Source organism: Anneissia japonica, unplaced genomic scaffold (assembly GCF_011630105.1).
Source record: "Anneissia japonica isolate Jap-2015-1 unplaced genomic scaffold, ASM1163010v1 scaffold2652_len1590060_cov184, whole genome shotgun sequence".
Classification (NCBI taxonomy): domain Eukaryota; kingdom Metazoa; phylum Echinodermata; class Crinoidea; order Comatulida; family Comatulidae; genus Anneissia; species Anneissia japonica.
Window position 1 is genome coordinate 859,534 of NW_022699919.1, and position 8,981 is coordinate 868,514.

The following is an 8,981-nucleotide window of genomic DNA, read 5'->3' on the forward strand; positions in this document are numbered from 1 at the left end:
ATATATGGGTGTGTGGGTGTGTGTGTGTATGGTATGTATATATGTATGTTACAAAAAGCACTGTAAAAGTACAGAACGACTGGCTATATGTAGAACGACTGGTTATATGTAGAACGACTAGGAAATAGGTGTGATATCGAAATTCCGAAATATCACAGCTATTTCCTGTATTGCAAATGCATCAAGAGTTGATTAGTCAATTGATTGGATAACGTTGTTGTATTAAAAATTAATTATAGAAACATTCAAGACCAAATACATTAAAAATAACAAGCTTATGTTCTTTTGACTTTTGCTAATTGTAAAGTAATATATACTTTTTTTTTTCAATAAGAGGCTGCGTTTTTGTTTGTCAAATGATTTAATTAAATTTACGCATTTGCTTTTAATTAAATTTTTTCACACGGGCCAGATTTTGCCAGCAGGCTGCCTTTTGAATTTTAACCCTAACCATTGGAATTTCTTATTTGTGTATACTTTAATGTTGGGTTCTGATCTATGGCATAAAATGCACCCTCATTTTTGAGTCGTTACTCTATTTATGCTACTATTTTATTTAAAATACAACTATTGTAGTTTTAATTACATTACTGCTGATTTCATATTATAAATGATTTTTTTTCATTGCAAATTATTGCTAGAAATTAGTTATAATTCAACTGTAACTCATTCTGTGGTCATTAAAATAAAATTATAAAGAGTTTATGTCAACATTGTATGACAACATAAATCTCTATGAAGGTTACACTTGTCTCTGAATAGGGATACACTTATTGGGGGGGGGGGGCACCCCAATTAAGGGACACCTTTTTTGTCCCAAAGGTGTCCCCTTAATAGGGGTTTTACTGTATATAGAAGTACTTAATTTCTCAATAACAACAGTAGATTTGATAAACAAACTTATTAAAGAAAATAATTTCCTGTAGTGGCGTTTCAATTCTGTTTTTATGATTTATTGATCGTTTTTATCTGACCGTTTTATCTTTGTAATGTTTTGATTTCCTACTGGTCACTAATTTAGCATGTAATAAAGCGTAAGTGCCTTTCAAGAGTAGACAAATAAAGAGCCGAGGCTGTAAATGAGTGACTCAACACTCTAAAATTTTACTACAAAAAAAAATATTTCTGTGTATGTTGAAACACAAATACCATTTAACAAACGGTGCACTGCGCCTCCAGCCATGTTTTATCAAGCTCATTAATTCGTAAATCGGATGACAACAGCCAAACATTAACACAAATTGAAAATAATAGGCAACAATTCATAAAAAAAGTATTTTGTCCGATGTTTTCAGGATAATCTATACTGATTTATAAAAGTGTTTATTTAACATTTATGACTTTCTGTATAATTTTTTTTGATACCCAGAAGCGATCTGACGACCCCAAAAAATCACTCACGACCCAAACTTGGGTCGCGACCCATGGGTTGCCGACCAGTAAAGTATTGTGATAATGATGCAGGTCTCCCTCCCGGAAAGGCCACTATTATGACCGGGATTCTAGTGGTCAGCTTTGTCTTTGATAAAAAGAAAAAAAAAACCTTTTCTGTTCTAAGCGACTTTGCTTAAAAATATTACTAACATCACCATTAACATTATCGTTAGTAAATATACACAAAACACATACACAATGTCATCTAATGAATGTGCATTACCTAATATTATGTTTATGTGTAAGTCGTATAACAAACGTTTCATAGAAAAAGTAACATTAACATCACAAAAAATGCAAAACTGATACTAGACAGAAAAAAAAACATAAGCAGACAATAATCTTTAATTGTAAAAGAAGATTGCGTGGAAATCTTTTAAACGAAAGTTAAATTCTAGATCTGAAACCTTTAAATGTAAAAAAAAGTAAATAACGGTAGTGGTTTTTGTTTTGTTTTGTTTTTTTTTTAAACCAGTAATTGTTAATTATATAACTTTATTTTCTTTGTGTAGCTCTTTTATGGCGTGGAGTAGGAGATAACAAACGTTTTGAAAACTATTTATTTTCAAATTAAAAGGCTAGGAAGGTCTAAAATTGTTATAATTATTATAATAATAATTATTCATATTGGCTTTTCCCAGTAGCTGGAAAAGCCTTCGCTTTTGTTTTGTTTTATTTTGTTTTTCTTACATACTTTATTATCCATGTTTATGCACTAAGTTTTTCCTCCCGGCACTTTGGGCACTTTCCAAAATTGGATAAAAATTTGTCCAAGCATAGACCATATACTATCAAGAATGTGCCTCCTAATATTTAGTGACAATTCAGAATGGGGTGTGTGGATGTGAGGACCAATTATAGGGACTCTTAAGGGCAAACGTCCAACACCAGATTCAAAAACGGATCAATTAATCTGAATGAAACTGTTTGGAAAGTTTAACCAAGTTACAAAGAAAAAAGTAGTATGTGTTAGTGACGATCCACTTTAGGGTGTACATGTAAATGTGAGGGCCATTTTAACTTCTGACGTCCCAGGCCTAAATATCCAAAAAACTGACCAGTAAATCAGAATAACAATTTACAGAATGGTTTTTCATGGTCCACTAAAATAAATGATAATATTTTCGTGACGATCCGGAGTAAGGTGTGAACATGAGGGCCATAGCGATAGACGTCCCAGACCAGATATCCCAAAAACTGATGAAATGATCTGAATGAAACTTTCTGGAAACGTTATCCATGTTACAAGCAAGTATTTTATAAGTCTTAGTGACAATCCACATTCGGATGTGAATTTCAGGGTCATTAAAATCGCTAAAATCCCAGACCTAAATATTTTAATACCTTATAAATAGATCTAAATTAAACTTTCCAGAATAGGTTTTCATGATCCAATGAAGAAATGATTAAATTTTGGTAACGATCCGGAGTAGGGTGTTGATATGAGGACCATTTAAAGAATTTTATTCGAGTTTTCTAATGTTTAAATCAAATGCAGCTAGGTTAAACGTAAAACTACCGTGATATGCATGGACAAATGCACTGTCATAAGCAGGGTCGGCTCATATAGCGCGCAATATATAGTTACGAGTCTCCATAGCAACCTCACTATTTCCATTGCAGATGTAGTTCGAGTATTACTAACGTCGGGTTAGTTTTTTTTTCTTGATTTTTTTAAATTGACTTTCCACATCAGCAGAAACAGCCGTTTTTGTTGTAATCTATTTTTTTCCCTTCTATCCCATTTTCCTATGTTTTTGCACACAGTTTTTTTGACCTGCACTTTGGTCACCTTCCGTGCTTGAATCTTCAAAAATTGTCCAAACAAAGACCATATCAAAGATGTGCATATCAAAATTGACGTCATGCTAAATATTTTGAATATTACTAACAGTCATAGTAGGTCTCTTACTTCCTTGTTGTCTTGCTAATTGCTTGTCAATTAGTGGAATTTGAGCATGTTCAATATCAAAATGTTTCAAATTATTAGTTCTTTGATATTGAATTTGAAAAATTGTAATTTAATTCCTTTTGTCATGGTGGGGCAGAATAATAGATCTCTATAAATGAAACTTTCTAAAATAAATTGTCATGTTTTAATTAAGAAATTATCAAAACTTGGGTGACGATCTGAAGTAGAGTGTGGATGTGAGGACCATTTAAAATTATTATTGGACTGGTGATTAAACTATATAAACGCAGGTTGCGTTAACCAAAGCGTTTTAAACCAGATGAAGCTAGGTTAAACGCAAAATTATCGTGAAATGCATAAACAATTTTTGCTGTCAATCACTGAATTACCGTGTTATTATCCAAGGTAGAACGGCTCATATAACGAGCAATGGTTATGTTATGAGTCTCCATGTACCTCGTTATTACCATTACAGAAATGCTTCGAATCTCACTAACGTCGAGTTAATTTTTACTTATTTTTACATCATATTGTTGTTTTTTTTTATAGCGATTTTATTCTTGGTTTTTATAGGTTTTTCTTTATAATTACCTCCACCAATGAATTTATATTTTAATTCGATTGTCTGTGTGTGCTTGTTTGTGTGCTTGTTTGTGTGTTTGTAGCAGCCTCTTGTCTACCTTTTTTAGATATACATGCGTCAAATCTTCACAGATGATGTTTTTGACAGTGAATGGAAAATCACATTAATTAATTTTGGTGACGATCCGAGAATGTGCAGGGAATGTAGGGTCCAATGAAGAAAAGAATCTGGATTAGTGTGTTGATATGTGGACCATTAAAAAATATTAGACGGGTGCTATATAAACGCAATTTGCGTTTAAACCAGTTGCAGCTAGGTTAAACGCAAAAATAGCGTGATATGCATGAACTATTTTCGATTTCACCAGGCAGGTATCGTTGGTATGTCAATAGCATTAATAAAAAAAAAATGGAAAGGTCAAGTAGAAACACAGCTTAAAACTAGACTTACTATATCTGTTTGTAAAACAGACCAAATGGATTTTACATTGCCATAATGAGAATTAATATTGAAATTACGAATAAAAAGGAACAAAGAACTCTCTTATAGTCTTACGTAAAAAAAAACACACGAAAAGCAAAAGTGAAATCATACTCAAAATAATTATGAAGTTATAAAAAAGAAAACCAACTCGAGGTCAAGGAGACTCGAATTATTATTATTCAAAATGTGTACAATGGCTTGTTCACAAAGTGAAAGTATTAATTTCTTTCCTAGTGAAATTTTAATAACTTCTTAATACATGCAAATATTGCAACAATTGTGATTTAGTCAGTCAATTATGGGTACTCAGTGCTACGAACAACCCCTACAATATGTTTTTTTCTAATTACGTCATAATTATAATCATTTGGGCGATTCCATAGTAACTGTCGTTACATTTCATCCTTTATCTTTATTATAGTCACTTTATAATAATATTAAAAACATGAAAAATCTACAGGGATTTATTTTTTTTTTTAATGGCTACATGGTAGTACTATGGGAATGAAATATAGGAATAGCAATTTAATAATGTTAACAAAAATTTTAAAAATATATACCGTATATCTCATGTCCAAGAGATAAATGAGGGAAGGAAAAAAGGCTATAAAACTTTGATTAGAGCATTGCTTAGGCCTTTTTATTTTGATTTTGCGTAAAATATAAATGGTTCTGTTTTGAGGTTTCCATTTTCTTATGCAGGTCTCCGTTTTCAAATATAAAGAATAGCACCACCACCACCACCAATCTTTCATATAAATCATCCTATCTAACAATTATTTACTAATCAAATACAAGATACAAAAATTCGACCGTTAATTCATTTATTTTAAGATAAAAATTAATCCTATCTAACAATTATTTACTAATCAAATACAAGATACATAAATTCGACCGTTAATTCAATTATTTTAAGATTTAAAAAAATACAAAATCAAGCAAGGCTACAATAGCTACGTGCCAGAAGCTTAAAAAGCAAAAATTAAAATATAAAAAATAAAAAATACAAAATACAAAATAAAAAATACAAAATAAAAAATACAAAATAAAAATAAAAAATAATATAAGAATAAAAAATAAGAATAAAAAATAAAAATAAAAAATTTAAATTTAAAAAAAATTAAAAAATAAAAATAAAAATAAAAAATAAAAATAAAAATAAAAATAAAAAATAAAAAATAAAAAATAAAAGATAAAAAATAAAAAATAAAAATAAAAAATAAAAAATAATATAAGAATAAAAAATAAGAATAAAAAATAAAAATAAAAATAAAAAATAAAAATTAAAAAATTAAAATTAAAAATAAAAAATAAAAATAAAAAATAAAAATAACTTCCAAAGCTCCGGAGAGTCAGCTGCTGGCTTCTCATCCTGCAATGGAAACATGTCATGCGCAGATACCAAAAGTTACACGAAATTGTTTAAGTGGAACTCTCAGCAAAATTAGATATAGAAAATGGGGTGCGAAAAAAGTCGTGAGAAGGCATTAAACCATTTATGCGTTAACTCTGCTATCTAAAGTTGTAGGCTCATTGTGTGTACTTTAGCGTGTACCTAAATACAACGGTGGGGGAAAACTAGAAGATGTAACACTAGCAGTATGTTCTACTAACTTAAATTTTGTACTCGGTAAAAATGGGTTATACTGAGCCGATTTTCACCATTCAAAAGTCGATATGAGGTGCTAGTTAACGTTTATTAATTTTTTGGTAAGAAAATAATGAAATTATGTCTCTAAATAGAAGTTCATATGCACCAGCTGCTCAATAAACAATTGTAATTACTTGTGCAAATATAGAGATATGGGTAACCCACATCATACGACTTTTCAAGTATCTCGACCTCCTATGTAGCTAAAATTATGTACTAATGAAACTAATACATTTGCTGAAGATATTGATTGCTTGTTTTCTGCCAAAAAAATATTCCGCCTTGTATATAGTTAGTTCAAAAGTAAGCATTCATAGAAACCAATTTCTGAATTAAAATGGAATTCACATACTGCATTCTCGGCATTCTCTCTTAATGCTATGTTTGAAATGTTTTCTGCATGTGATGTCATGTTTTTTGGAGATGATATAATAGGAAAAAAAAATTCAAACCCGATTCTCGATCGTCGACAATCACCCAAATTCAATAACTCCTTCCTTGTAACTTTGTCAGATGTCAATATAGAAAAATTCAACTCTAATTGAATTTTTATTATAATTATTATAGGTAGAAGACGTAATAATATAACTATAATATATAGTAATAATAGTCATGTACTGCATTAGCTTTGTTTGACAAACAAGTTCTGTAAAGCAAATACTTTAGTAAAACAATGTTCAAAAATTCGTCTGCCAGTGGTGCCGCAAGTAGGAGGGTAGCAGAGGCAGTCCCTTCCCCTCTCACACTCTTCTGGAGCATTCTTTCTACATACGATCATTATACATAGTCCCTTATCTATTCTGAACTGCCCTATGTAATGTTTGGGTGAAACAATTAAACACAGCTGAGGACGTGGAATAACAAAAAGTGTAACCTAGATCAAGTATACACAATCATGAGTCGAATCCATTTTAGCCGTTTAAATCATAGTTGAGCTCATGTGCGTCGGAGTCATTTCTTCGTCGGTGATATGTCGCATTTTATTCATAACGTCCAGCTTAAGTATTTTCATTCCGCGTTTAAAATCGTAAAATGTAAACGTGTATATAAATGGATTTACAGAGAGATTGATCGTATTCAAAATAACTGATAATTTGTACATTATACTTATATCACTGAGCTCGAAGCAACCACAAACCGTATAAAGAAAAAATATGATCTTGTTGGGAGAAACAGTGACAAAAAACGCTATAGCCACAAAACAAATTGTATAGATCAGACTTTGCTGGGCTTTGCGTAGCCAAGTCCGTGTGTCCATATTTGGCGTGCTTATGGTCTTAGCTTGCGTATGTGAGCGTTCGCGTAGGCTTACAAGGATGCTGGCGTAACAGAATGCCATAGCAACGACAGGCACAATGTACTGGGTAGTAAAGAAGAAAACACCCCAGAAAACACGTGTACTATTATAGTGGAATTTGCACCGTCCAGTCACTTTGTCATACCCGGCATAAAAAAATAGTTCCATCCCAGTTATCATACCGATGATGCAAGGAAGTATCAAAACCAATCTGCCATATTTATGCCTGAAGTGCCGTCGAAAAAAGTTCGGATGCAAAACAGCTATGTATCGTTCTATCGTTATTATTACTAAATTATATGTCGAGGCATAAGTTGCGCACCAAATTATGTTCGAAATCTTACAGAAAAATACTGCTTCACCATCTGACGGAACTGTTAGTGTGTAAAAAGTCAACATCATAATACAAGCCACCATATCTATAACAGATTGCTGAAAAATCAGTAAATGAATCAGAGATTTCTTGTAAATTTTGTTGTATAGCAAGACTAATAAGACGAATGCATTAGTTATTATCCCAATTCCACTGATGATACAATGAGTGGCGATTAGCCAGTCTGGATCCTTCTCACCCGGTCGACCACCGTCCGAAACAGTTTGATTTTTCATTTCCATTGATCTGTATTAATACAAAGAACAAGATAATCTGAGATTACAAACCCTCCTCGCCCTATTGCGCCGTGTCTAATAGTAAAAATAGGCTACACGACTGAAAAAACAATGGCCGTATTCGACTGGTCGTTTTTCGTTAAACCACGCCCACCTGCGTAATGGTAAACTCGCGTGGCAAGCCCATCAATAGGGCGAGTATGTACGCTGGCCGGACCGCTTCCAGTCCGCCAGCCAAAATTTGACTCAGCCCCCGGTCGATCCGCGGACGCTCGAGTCCGCTCGGGCAGCCAAACAAGGCCGAAGAATTCGAAAAATATAAATAACATTCTAATATCTGCATCTGCTTCCGCTCAGCACTAAAGATTATCACGCTGTAATTTGTTCGATTAAAAATACGAACAAGTCTATTTAAGACAGCATGTTGTCTATATAATACGTCAGTAGCAAAGCAAAAATACGCTCAGGTCCACCTGTATATATAGGCTAATTTATAATCCTGTATTCTGTCTTACATACTATACATTGTCATTTATATTATACTTGTATGAATGAATTTATCAATTGTTGATCGACAGAGTGACAAAATTTACTACAGTGGTGTAGCTAGGGGAATCAAGGGGAGGGGGAAGGGGCACGTGCCCCGGCCGCCAGTTTGAAGAGGCGCTGAAATGGGAGAATGAGAATAAAAAAATAAGCACTTTTTGGAAAAACACGACGAAATTGATGCATGTCGTCAGGCATGAATATTTTCCAGTTAATAATAAGAAACTGACGGTGGTTGTTTTTATTGGCAAATTTATAGATTGTGATTTCTTTTCAGTCCATTCGACTGTTTTCTCTTGTTTTTTATCATCTATTCTGTAATGACTACATGACTAAAGCTCATCCTGCCATATCTCAGAGCCACGATAGGAAAAGCGAGACTATCTGCTTTGGCACTACTTAGTATTGAGCGTGATGAGCAGACAACATTGCTAACTTTGATCATGTTATTAACTTATTTGCTGAT